The sequence below is a fragment of the Ornithorhynchus anatinus genome, chromosome 18, assembly GCF_004115215.2.
Source record: "Ornithorhynchus anatinus isolate Pmale09 chromosome 18, mOrnAna1.pri.v4, whole genome shotgun sequence".
NCBI classification, from domain to species: Eukaryota; Metazoa; Chordata; class Mammalia; order Monotremata; family Ornithorhynchidae; genus Ornithorhynchus; species Ornithorhynchus anatinus.
In genome coordinates, this window is record NC_041745.1 from 1,231,642 (window position 1) to 1,243,270 (window position 11,629).

Consider the following 11,629-nt stretch of genomic DNA (forward strand, 5'->3'; position numbering starts at 1 on the left):
GGACCCGGAGGGAGAAGGAAGACGCAGAGGAAACCTTTCACAGAGGACTTATCTCGGCAGTGGAGGAAGAAGGCAGGATGGGAAATCCAAAATCCATGGTGCTAACCTCACCTCCTCCACCACCTCCCCAACTGTGTGAGGTTGGGCAAGCTCCTAAACCTCTCTGGTCCTCACTTTGCTCCTCTGAAAATGGGGATGAGACCCAATTTCTCTCTTCCTCAGACCGTGTGGCCAGTGTGGGATCAGTCAGTCAATCGTATTTATTGAGTGCTTACTGTATGAGAAGCACTGTAGTGAGTGCTTGGGAGAGTACAGTATAACAGACACGTTCCCTGCCCACAACGAGCTTAACAATCTAGATGGGAAGTTGGGTCCAGCCTGACTCTCCTGGGTCCACTCCAGGTCTTAACTCGATTAATGTCTGGATGCTTTCAGTAATTGCCCCAACGTCTTCTCGGGTGGAATAGTATAAAATCTAGGCCCTCTTTTTAAAATGGAATTTGTTAAATGCTTACTATGTGGCAGACACTGTACTAAGAACTGGGGTAGATACAAGTTAATCGGGTTGGACACAGCCCATGTCCCACATGGGATTCATAGCCTTTATCCCTGTTTTACAGATGTAGTAACTGAGGCCCAGAGAAGTGAGGTGACCTGTCCGAGGTCACACAGCGGACAAGCGGCAGAGCTGGAATTAGAACCGAGGTCCTTCTGGCTCCCAGACCTATGCTGTATCCACTAAGCCTCATTTTCCAGATGAGGTAACGGAGGCCCAGAGAAGCAAAGTGACTTGTACAAGGTCCCACCGTAGGTAAGCAGTGGAGCCGGAATTAGAAAACAGATCCTTCTGACTCCCAGGTCATGCTTGATGCCCTCGCACTGAGGTCAGCCCTGCGGTTGGACTGGAGGCAGAAGAGATATTCCCAGAGGGTTTGGGGGTTTCGGGGACCCGCCCTATTCTCAGAGGATGCTTCCTCACCCCCCCACCACCCCGGCCCCATCCGTCTGACTGGTTAGCTCTTTTGTTTCCTTTCCAGACCTTTAGCCGCTAGGCACCGAGCCCGAGAGAGCTCCAGGTAGCCCGGCCGGCCTCCTGCCCAACCCAAACCGGAGCGTCGTGGGCGGCGGGGTGAGGGGTGGGGGCCGGGGGAGCAGTCCGTCTTTCAAGTCCTTCAATCGGGTCTGGAGAGAGGCCGGCTCTTTTTTCTGCAAACGCCCCTCAGCAGACTTGGTGGAGAGAAAAATATGTTCATTCTGAGACACCTGAGAGTCATAAAAAATATCTTGTCTTTAAGTACTGGATTAGCCTGTAGTGCTGAAATGTTTCCATCCAGTCATCGCTGGCTCTAGGCCCCGGTACATTTAGTTTCAAGTTCTCCAGGGGAGCTGAACTAACAATAATAATAACTGTGGTGTTTGTTAAGCTCTTATTATGTGCCGAACACTATACTAAGCGCTGGGGTCGATACGAGAAAAAAGCGTTGGACACAGTCCCTGTCCCCCGTGGGGCTCACAGTCTTAATCCCCATTTTACAGATGAGGGAACTGAGGAGCAGAGTAGGGAAGTGACTCGCCCGAGGCCACACAGTGGACAGGTGGCGGAGCCGGGATTAGAACCCAGGTCTTTCCTACTCCCAGCCTGCGCTTTAACCACTAGGCCCCACTGCTTTGTCAACGGGCTGCCTACCTCTTTGCATTTGGGAAATCGGGGCCGAGGCGGATGGTAATTCCAGAAGCCTTCCTGAATTAAAGGATTGTACCGTGAAGAGAAGTATTTGGGATGGATTTATTAGAGGCTTCCAAAACCAGGCAGCCCTGAGGTTTCGGAGACGGCTTTTGAAGACCCGCGTTCTTGTCTCCTCACCCGCTGGCACCCGGGGTTGGCGGGGGAGGTTGGCTGTTGCCAATAACATTATCCCCTTCCGCCCTCTCTTCCCCTCCTTGGCTATCAAAGGCCGATAGACTGTCATGAAGTTGGAAATCAGGTCTACCGACTCCGTGGAACTCTCCCAAGCGCTCAATACGGTGTTCTGCACGGGGTAGACCGTAAACTCCTCAAAGGCAGGGATCATGTCTACGGACTCTATTGTCCCCTCCCAAATGCTTATTACTGTGCTCTGCACACGGTAAGTGCTCAATAAATACCATTGATGATAAGGATGATACTCTCATACATTGCCCCAACAGCTCCTAACAGTGCTCTGAATGGGGTGGGCACTCGATAGATATCAGCTATCGATTGATTAATTGATCGGTGCCCGCATGGCGGACAGAGACGCGGCAGTGGATAGAGAGGCTTGGGTCGGTGTGGACGTTCATCTAGTGGATTTTTTTTCACCGCCCAAACGTTCCATCTTCAAAACCTCATTGGCGGTCCTGAGATCTCTCGGGCCCGGGGGCGATCGGCCGGTGTCCGCGGAGGGATTCGTGGTGGTGTTTGTTCAGCCTGGGAGTCTGGAGACCTGGGTTCTCATCCTGACTGCCGCTTGACTTTGGGCAAGTCATTTTAACTTTGCTGTGCCTCAGTTTCTTCATCTGCAGAATGGGGATTTGGTCCCTGTTCTCTATCCTGTGTAGATTGGGACCTCCATGCGGAACAGGGGGACTGTGTCTGACCTGATTATCTTGGACCCACCCCAGAGCTGAGCAAGATGCTTGGTGCAGAGGGACCACTTAAGAAAATCCATGTTCACCATTAATATTTTTGTTCAGAGCTTCTTACGTGCCAGGCACTGTACTAAGCATACGGGGAGCACAACAAACTCCGTGCTTATTATCAGTGTTTTTGTTAAGCGCTTCCTACGTGCCAAACACTGTACTGGGCACTGCCGTAGACACCAGCTAATCATCCCATTGTCTGTGTTTCTTAATTGCTCCGCACGCTGCTTTTTGATCAATTACCCAACAGTTGCATTAGCTAATAACTCGAAGAACAAAACAAAATAGTTCATCTGTTTTTATAACGAGACCCAGAGCATCATGGGAGCAGTCATGGTGGTCATGAAGAAACGAAAAACATTCATTGAGAGTAATTGGTTTCAGCTTCTCCCTGGGCTGGGTTTTTGTGACCTAAATGTATTCAGTTGTTTCCTCTCTTTCTCTTTGGTTTTTGGGTCAACCCTAATGATTTAATTCAACAAAAAATGTCGACCATTTCCTGTAACCTCTGTCTTTTTTCATTCCTCCTTCTAAAAATGTTTTTGTGTGCTGCAGCTCCCGGGAATCTGTGCTGGGGACTTCCTCAGCAGCAAACAAAGTCAATATTGTTGACAGAGAGAAGGCTTTTCACTCGAGGCAAAAATTTGAGGTAATAACCACTGACTTTTCTCTCCTTTGAGTTCACAAAGCTGTTTTTATTTGATCCCGGTGGTCAAAGTTCTGACATGGGCCATGTCCTCTTTGACCGACGGCAATTTACGGGAGGAGGGACGAGACAGAAATTTTCATTCACATTGCAGAAGGCGGAGGAAATGGCCGCAGATTAATATTCGTGCACTGGAAACGGAGTCTCGGTTTCGAGCGGGCCTGCTTCCGACCTCCCTGGTGGTGAGGCACGAGGCAGGGGACTGGTCTCGGAGAACAGCACCCGGTTCATCTCGGCTCTGCCGAAGTGGGAGTTTTCAGCCTGGCGAGTCGCTGGCCGCTTCAGGCTGAGGTGTCGGGCAGCTGGACTGAACACAGGCTCGCCCTGGGCCCTCAGGAGGCGGGTTCCAATTCGCCCGCTCTCGCTTGGATTCCTACAAGGTTGGGTGTGGGAGACCTGGTGGCCCAAAAAGATCTCAAGGCCCGTTTGGACCCAAGGTGTTAGTGGAATCTTGGGGCAGTTGTGAAGGTGGTGGGGGGCCTCCTCAGGGTGACAGGGCATCGTACACCTCAGAGCCCAGTACAGTGCTCTGCACCCAGTACAATGCTCTGCACACAGTAGACACCCAATACAGCCACTTTACTCCGTAGGTGGTGAGGGCAGCGTGCTTTACCCAGTGGGCACCCACTACAGCGCTTTCTAATAATAATGAATAATAATTATGGTATCTGTTAAGTGCTTTCTATGTACCAAGCACTGTACTAAGCAGTGAGGTAGATACAAAGTAATCAGGTTGGACACAGTCCCTGTCCCACATGGGGCTCCCAGTCTTAATCCCCATTTTATAGATGAGGTAACTGAAGTAGAGAGTAGTGAAGTGATTTGCCTTTTTTATGGCTGATCCTCTCCCCCCATCCTTTTTAAGGGGTTTGAGCTGGTGAATTCGAACCCATCTCCCGGGGGCACGGGGCGAGCGTGTGCTCGCCGAGTAGATCCAGCTGCCCTGGCGCACCGGTCCAGATGGGCCAGAAACTCACCAGTCTGGGAACCCCCACTTCAGCGAAGGAGCATTGGATGCCTGAGTTCTAGTCTTGGCTCTGCCCAGGTCCGCCGAGGGATTTTGGCCAAGTCTGGGCCTCTCTTTCCACATCTGTATAATGGGATGAAGATACCAACCTATCCCTATTTTGCTGGGCTGAGGAGAGGCTCCGTGAGAGAGCACGGGGGAGAACTAAAACAGCTGGCACACGCAAGGGATTTGGGGAAAGGGTATTCTCGGTCAGGCCCACGTGCTCAGCTAGGAGTTCCCCCACAACTCCTGCAGCTCTGACCCCGGACCCCAACTGGCCCCACCACAGCGTAGACGCCAAGGAGATCTCCGGCCGCTCCGGTCCAAGAGAGAGAGCGATGCGGGCCCCATGCCTAGATGGAAAGGAGAGTCGGTCCTTAAGGAGGTGGCTCATAGGGATGCTCCTCCCAGGCCCATGATCTGTGGGTGGTAAATCCAATCCCTGGGGCAGTGTGGCCACCTGTAACTCATGCACCTGCTTCTCTTCACATTCCTGACCAGCCATGGCCTCTCCCCCTTCTCGGGAGAGGGGAAGACGGACCCATCCGGGCCCCCCCACCGCCTGCGCTTTCCGAATCGCCTCGGGGTCCAAAGAAAACAGCAGGCCCAGCACGGCCTGGCTAACCACCTGCCTCTAATTTATTTGTATATCTGGAGGCTTCTCATCTCGGGGGGGTCCTTTGGGTCACAGCCACCACCCGGCCCCAGTAGCGTGACACCCCCCGCCACTCCCCTAGAACCATGCTCCCCTCCCCGACATGTCATCCTCCCTTCTTAATTGTCTTCCTTCCCAAACGGCCTACCCCCACCTCGGGGGAGCCTGGAAGGCAATCCCAAGAGCTAATCCCAGGAAGGGAGGTCCTGATTGTGATCTTTAAGTGCTTACTATGTTCCAGACAGTGAACTAAGCATTGGGGTCGGGGGGGGGGGGGGGGGGCGGTGATACAAGATAATCGGGTTGGATGCCGTCTCTGTCCTACATGGGGCTCACAGTCTTAATCCCCATTTTTCAGATGAGGGAACTGAGGCCCGGAGAAGTGAACTGACTTGTCCAAGGTCACACAGAAGACAAGTGGGAGAAAAGCAATGGGACGGGAGCAGAAACGTGGAGACTGGGAACACCAGGAGAGTTGGGGAAGGGGGTCTGCCTCTCTGATTCCCACCAGCAGCGCTGAATATATGACCTGCTTCAACTTCGCTTTGAAATAATGGTAATGGCCCGAGGGGGAGGTGAAGGGGCAATGCCTGATTCATTCATTTGTTCAATCGTATTTATTGAATTCTTATTGTGTGCAGAGCACTGTACTGAGTGCTTGGATCCATCCTAGAGGTCTCCTGCCTGCTCCTCAGCTAGCAGCAGATATTCTGCTGCGTTGGCCAGGCAGAGAAGGGTTCTGACTCTGAGCAAATCCTTTCCCAAACTCTATTGTAAACTCCTGGAGGTCAGGGCCCGGATCCTTGACCCCATTGCATCTTCTCAAGCTCTTGTTTATTCATTCAATCATATTTATTGAGCACTCACTGGGTGCACAGCACTGCAGTAATGCTTGGGAGAATACAATACAATGCAACAGACACGTTCCCTGCCCACATCGAGCTTACAGTCTAAACGGGGAGAAAGACATTAATATAAACAATAAATGACAGGTAAATAAATGCTGTGGGGTTGGGGGCGGGAAGAATAAAGGGAGCAAATCAGGGTGACGCAGAAGAGAGAGGGAGAAGAGAGGAAGACCTCTTGGAGGTGTATCTTCAATAAGGTTTTGAAGAGGGGGAGAGTCATCGTGGGTTGGATTTGAGGAGGGAGGGCATTCCGGGCCAGAGGCAGGACGTGGGCGAGAGGTCAGTGGCGAGATAGATGACAGCGTTTACCGTTCAGTATAGCACTCTGCACTCAGTAGCGCCCGGTACAGAGCTCAGCACCCAGCAGGCATCCAGAACAGCATTCTGTTGTGCACGTAGTGGATGCCCAACACAGTGCTCTACTCAAAGTAGGCACCCAGTACAACACTCTGCACTCAGTAGGTATACGGTAGAGTGCTCTGCAGCTCAATCATAAATTTTTTCTTTTTGTTCTTTTTTTTGGTATATTTTAAAATGGTATTTGTTAAAGCCCTCGCTATGTCCTAGGCACTGTACTAAGCAATGGGGAGTTTATAAACCGATCAGGTTGGGCCCAGTCCAGGACCCACATGGGGCTCACAGTCTTAATCCCTATTTTACAGATGTGGGAACTGAGGCCCGGTGAAGTGACGTGCCCAAGGTCACATGGCAGACAAGTGGCGGAGCCAGGATTAGAACCCAGGCCCTTCAGATCCCAGGCCCATGCTCTATCCACTAGGTCACGCTGCTTCTCTGCTAATCAATCAGTTGATCAGTCAACTGAGCAACTAAGCAATTGGTTGTTCTGTTCATCAGGGTCCCAGCCCGCCCTTCCCACCCAACGGCTTCCAAGCTCAGGCATCTCTCCTCACCCCATTCATTCATTTAATCATATTTATTGAGCGCTTACTGTGTGCGGAGCACTGTACTAAGCGCTTGGGAGAGTACAGTACAACAATAAACAGACATTCCCTGCCCACTCCTGAGTAGTCAGATGTACAGGTGGCCAGGGACTTCCGGGGGTAGGGAATCCATGCCTGGGGCCCGGGAATTCTGGTCTCGGCAAGCAGGGGGGCCCCGGATCCCAGGCCACCCCGGGGGCAGTCCCCGTGTCTGGGGAAGCCCGGACACGTATGAGAGATTGGGCCCATCTGTTTCCGATCCTTCTCCGTTTGACTCATCGGAATTCAGCTCGGGAGGAAGTGTTTGCTCCCGCCGACGCCCAGCCCAGAGCCCACAGCTCCTGGTTCAGCTTCCCGGCGCCCGGGATGGGGCCAGGAGATCTCTCCCCCACGGCCACATCTCCTCCCCATCCCAGCCCCACAACACTTAAATCCGTATCTGTAATTTGTTGATTATAACGTCTATTTCTCTAGACTGTAAGCTCACTGTGGTCAGGGAATGTATCTGTTTATTGTTCTACTGTATGTTCCCAAGCACTTAGTTCAGTGCTGTGCACACAATAAGCTCTCAAGGAATACGATTGAATGAATGAATGAATGATCCGAGGGTGGGGACAGGAGGTGGTGCTTCTCACCCCGACAGGGTCCAAGAGGAGAGCTGGAATCTGGATTCTCCTCCCCACATTCTCTCACAACCCAAGGGTCCACCCACCTTAATAGTAATAATAGTAATAAATAATAACAATTGTATTTGTTAAGCACTTACTATGTCAGGCACTGTTCTAAGAGCTGGGGTAGATACGAGATGATCAGGTTGGACACAATCCCTGTCCCACATGGGGCTCACACTCTTAATCCCCATTTTACAGATGAGGTCACCGAGGCCCAGGGAAGTGAAGGGAGTGGCCCAAGTCCACACAGTAGATAAATGGTGGAGCTGGGATTAGAACCCAGGTCCTTCGGACTCCCAGGCCTGTGCTTTATCCAGTAGGCCAAGCTGTCCGCCCCAGATAACCTCTCCTGCCAACCTCCCGGTTCCTCAGGTCCAAGAAATACAGCCGGGTGCCCTGTGTCTGGAGTAAAGACAGTGGCCCTGGGGATTTTGGGGTGGGACAGCAACTCAGGGGGGTTTTGGGTCAGGGCAGTGGTCCCTGGGATTTCCTGGTCAAGGCAGTGGCCCCAGGGTTTCTGCGTCAGTATGGTGGCCCTGGGAGGTTTGGGGCCAGGGAGATGACCCTGGGGCCTTCTGGATCTGGACCCCCCCCATCGTCCGGCTGGATCTCGCCCCCTCCTCCCTGGGGTCTCATTGGCCCGGGTCCGGGCGCCCACATCCACCCGGCTGGCGTTCGGGCTCCGGGTCTGGCTGCAATGTGTTTGAGTTTATGCACGGTCTCGGATCCGGAGGCGCACTCTCCCCTCGGAGCCTGGGCCTGCTTAATTCTTCCAATGTGGCGGGGACCACCTCCTGTGTGACAGCTTGCTTATGCTTCTCGCATCACGTGGGCTCCTTCCAGTGGGGTCCTGCCCCGGGGGGCGGCAGGGGGGTGGGAGGGAGGGAGATCTGTGCATAACTGCAACGGAAACTTCCCCCAGGTTTAGGCCCGTGGATCCGATCCCTCTGAGTCTCCGCAGGCCGGCTGGTGACAGCGAGAGCCAACGGGGAGGAGGGGGACTGCTCCAAAAGCCAACGGAGGGGAGTGGCAGCACTTGAAAAGTATTTAGCTGGAGAGTAAATAACTGCCAGAAACAATAAAAGTAGCAGCAGAACAGTGGCCCTGCAGGAGTGACGTGGGCCGGGGTGGGCCGGGGTGGGCGGTCTCGGGCTCGGTGGGAGGGGGGCATCCCAGGGTGATGGGCAGATGGAGCGATGGAGCGAGTGGGGCCTTAGCTACCGTGGGAAGCTCGCATAGCTGGGAACTGGCAAGAGGCTGGGACACGACTGATCCCGAAAGTGGGCGGGGGGTGGGTCGGGATTCTAGTCCTGGCCCAGCTGCCGGTGTGCTGTGTGGCCTCGGGAAAGTCACTTAACCTCCCTGAACCTCAGTACAATGGGACACGGCCACCTTGCCGGAGACAAGCAGCCAGGGGTGGGGGGCCGTGGTCAGGATATTTGCAGACAGAGCTTCCAGGTGCAAGGGGCAGCCGTGCTGACCAGTACAGAGTCCATGTGTGACTATGAACTTTATTGAATGCTTACTGTGTGCAAAGCACTGTCCAACCTGAGTACCTTGTATCTACTCCAGTGCTTAGAACAGTGCTTGGCACATACTGAGTGCTTAACAAGTACCATAATTATGATTATAATTACTAAGCGCTTGGGAGAGTACGAGACCCATTCCTGCCCACAATGAGCTCACAGTCTAGAGGGGAAGACAGACATTAATATAAATAAATAGATTAATAGGTTACAGATACATTTGTGCTGTGGGGATGGGAGGGAGGATGAATAAAGGAGCAAGTAAAAGCAGGGCAAAGGGGAGTGAAAGAAGAGGAGAGGAGGGCTTAGTCAGGGAAGCCTTCTCGGAAGAGTTGTGCCTTCAATAAGGTTTTGAACGCTAACGAATGAGCAAATTACAAAGAGAAAAAGTCTGGAACTTGGGTTGCTTTTTTTTTGCCAGCTAGGCTCCTTCTTCCCGTCCACGGGATAGAGGGACAATCAGCTCCCTCACCACCACTCGTCCACCCTCCTCTCCCTTTTAATAACGATGGTATTTGTTAAGCGCTTACTATGCGTCGAGCACTGTTTTAAGCGCTGGGGCTGATACAAGCTAATCAGGAAGGAGCCATAGACTTCCATGATTCCCGCTGAAGGCAGTTCTTTGATGGCACGGGTGACTTGAGGGCTCCAAGGGGCAACGGATCAGTTTCCAGATTCCACAAGCATCAAGTTGGAGCTGTCAATTACAATTACTGCCCCCCTGCAGGGTCTGGAGGGGAAGGGGCCGGCAGGACCCCACCCCCCAGCCCCCCTGCTCACTCCCCCTTCTCCTCCCCCCTCCTCCCCTCTGTATTTCAGGGTCTATGTCATTTCCCCTACTCACCCTTCTACATCCTCTCTGCAAATCCATACCCCTTAAACCCTTGATACCCAACCCCAGCACCACAACACTGTCATTCAATCAATCGTATTTATCGAGCGCTTACTGTGTGCAGAGCACTGGACTAAGCGCTTGGGAGAGTACATTATAATAGACACATTCCCTGCCCACAATGAGCTTATAACCTAAAGGGGGAGGCAGACATTAATATAAACTAATAATGTGTTTTCAAAATGCCAGGCACTGTACTAAGCGCTGGGGTGGAAACAAATCAGGTTGGACACAAGCCCCTGCCCCACGTTGGGGGTCACAGTCTCAATCCCCGTTTTATAGATGAGGTAACCGAGGCCCAGGGAAGTGAAGTGACTTGTCCAAGTCACCTAGCAGTCAAGTGGCGGAGCAGAGATTTGAACCTATGACCTTCTGTCTCTTAGGCCCGTGCTCTATTCCCTGCACCATGGACATGAGTGCTGGGGGGCTGGGAGGAGGAGATGAATAAAGGGAGCAAGAGAGGGCAACGCAGAAGGGAATGGGAGAAGAGGAAAGGAGGGTTTAGTCAGGGAAGGCCTCCTGGAGGAGATGTGCCTTGAATAAGGCTTTGAAAGGGGGAAATACTTAAATACTTATGTTTATACTCTGCTGCTTCCCCTATCTGTAATTGATTTTATTGTCTGTCTTCTCCTCTAGTCTGTGCGCTCTTTGTGGGCAAGGATAGTGTCTACTCTGTTCTATTGTACTCTCCCAAGTGCTTAGTACAGTGCTCTGCACACAGCAAGCACCCCCGGGATGCAGTGCACTGAGCTAAGCGCTTCCGAGTTGAACGGAAGCACGAGACACATTCCCTGCCCACATTAATCTTCCACTGTAACAGGGGGAGATGGGCATAGAATGGGTCACCTCCCCCAGCCCCAAAGTGGCTCTTCTGAAGACCCCTCCTCACTCCCCCACCCGCCTCGCCCCAATACCCTGAGTGGAGATGATGAAGTCACAGGTGCACAAGGCGATCCCGGCGCTTGTTCGAAATGGAAGCTGACAATGTTCCATAATCAAATGGTAATTTACACCTTTTCTTTTTCATTCGAGGAAAATCCTCCCGGCTCCGTGGCTCCGCTAAAGCGTGGAATATTTGATTTAACCCTAATGCAAATCACACCGGCAGGAAATGTCGTAAAGAGAAAACTAATCTTCTGGAGGAAAAATAAATTATCAACTCTGCTGCGAAGGAAAAGAAAAGTTCTCCAATAATTTCTTTCTTTGTTGGTATTGGCTGGCAGTGTAATCCTCCTAGTAAATTGTAATTTCCAAATTAGATGATACATTATGTCATATTAGTTCTATACTAGAAAAACAAACTGACTTACAGGAAACGTGCCAAGCCAGGGTTGCCAAACGCGAAGAAATTTTCGTGTTGCATCCGTGCAGTGTTTAATGTTTCCTTTCAAGATTTCGCAGCAGACACAACGGCAGAAAGCATGGCAAACACAGAAACAGCGTGGCCTAGTGGATAGAGTGCGGGCCTGGGAGGCAGAGGACCTGGGTTCTAATGCCAGCTCCACCATTTGCCTCCTGGGCAACCTTGGGCAAGTCACTTAACTTTGCTGTGCAGCATGGCGTAGTGGATAGAGTCAGGCCTGGGAGTCAGAAGGACCTGAGTTCTAATTCCGGCTCCACCACATGTCTGCTCTGTGACCTTGGGCAAGTCACTTCACTTCTC

The 11,629-nt window shown here is 52.2% G+C and overlaps 1 long non-coding RNA gene across 1 annotated transcript; it reads left to right on the forward strand.

The window, feature by feature from the left end:
- Positions 1–5,388: 5,388 nt before the first annotated feature.
- Positions 5,389–11,151, forward strand: LOC114818231. Its single transcript, XR_003766075.2, has 2 exons — positions 5,389–5,584; positions 10,999–11,151. It is a non-coding gene; the product is annotated as an uncharacterized LOC114818231 (long non-coding RNA).
- Positions 11,152–11,629: the final 478 nt, after the last annotated feature.